Source organism: Pseudomyrmex gracilis, unplaced genomic scaffold (genome assembly GCF_002006095.1).
Source record: "Pseudomyrmex gracilis isolate BER0280 unplaced genomic scaffold, ASM200609v1 scaffold_183, whole genome shotgun sequence".
Classification (NCBI taxonomy): Eukaryota; Metazoa; Arthropoda; class Insecta; order Hymenoptera; family Formicidae; genus Pseudomyrmex; species Pseudomyrmex gracilis.
The window spans coordinates 271816-273562 of NW_018020767.1; positions in this window are offsets into that span (position 1 = coordinate 271816).

Genomic DNA, 1747 nt, shown 5'->3' on the forward strand with positions numbered 1-1747 from the left:
ACGCGACACATTATTCTGACGTGTTTCCTCTTCTTTTCCACCTTTGTTCTACCTATTTTCTATTTTCATATTACATTATTATTTCTTCTATTTTTGCGTCTTTTATGTTTCTTCTGTTTCTGTGTTTTTACAATCACCTTTTTTGCTGAGTATTACTTACTTCAAAACTGGTTATGTGTAAACAATTCTTTTTCCCGTTTGACACTTCTCGGTGTTTCTTCGGCTCGCATGTTTTTTTATTTTTTTACTTTTATTTTATACTATTTACTTAATATGAATTAATATTCTAGCTCAATTAAGTATATATAATTATAATTTTTTGAATATTTTATATTTAATTAAAGTATCAGATATATTTATCTCTGACTACACTCTTCGAGATGCTGAATATTAATTTTACTTCAGTACGTAATACTTACACTGTTCATTGTGTTGTTGAGTAAAACACGATTTTTTACCAATTTTTTGCAAGGATTTAAATTTATCATCTCCAAAAGGGCTCAATTTTTTACAACTTCTAGATGTATAAAAGTGTATCTTGTGCCAAAAGCGCGTTACTACATTGTCATAAATATACATGAAGACTCTCTCTCTTTCTCATCCTTTCAAATAATGATGATATTTCACGCGGCAGTAATGGCCAATTTTTTCGAAAGCAACTCGCGATAACCAAGACGTAAGTTGCCGGTTGTTAAGGAAAGCGCGCTGCCGAAAATTAATTCTGAAACGTATTAACCGGATAACCTTCTACATTGAGATTTACTCGTCGATTTCTTTATAGTGTTTATTGTGTCTTTTCTTTCTCTCTTTTCTCCCTCTGTTGCTTTCCGTGTTTATAACCGAGAATTGTATTCCGCGTTGCTGAGACCTTACCTTTTGCCCTCTTTTTTTCTACGAATGGATTAAACTCATAGCATGAGTTTTACTTCGTAAATTATCGGTTACGACGACGTGCCGATATCACCAGTCGAAATAAGGAGATAGAAACGTGTCAATAGCGTGATGCCTACTGAGGTCGCACGAAGAGTAGTCGACGTCAATATTGTTGCAGGAAAGGAGCGTGTACGATGAAAAACCCAAACTTGAACGAACAATACTTTAAACCTGCGCGCAAAAAATTATTTGACGAATTCACATTTCTTGGCTATACAAATCATTTCTGTCTCATATCTACGGACGATTGATATTATTCTGAGAAAACCTTCTCTTTTTCTTCTATAAATTACGAATCATCCTTGACGGTGATACACAAATTTCGAAAGCAAATTACTGGAAGAAGAAGAGAGAGAGACAGACAGACAGAAAGAGAAAGAAGAAAAAGAAAGAAAATTGAATGATTGATTTAGTTCTATTTTCTATGCGCTTTGCAACAAATTCTCTACAGCGCAACTCACCAAACTAACAAAAAGAAAACCAATATCGAAAAACAAATAAATACCTAATATAAAACAATATCTAAAGAAATATAAATATGTAATATAAAACAATAAAAGATGAAGAAAAAGAAAACGAAATATGAAATTTCAGAGTGAATCTAGTCTAGAAAATAAAATTTCAAATACGAAACCAAGTACAGAAACAGAAATCAACCGAACAATACAGATAGCGTGATTGCTATGTGATTCTCACGCACGGTCTCCGTGACACACGGCCTATACATGATCTACAAACACAGTCGAAGCTTCATGGACATCGTAGCCAGGCAGTCGCATGTAGCCATTCGAAGTGAACAGTTGCGGAGCCTGAA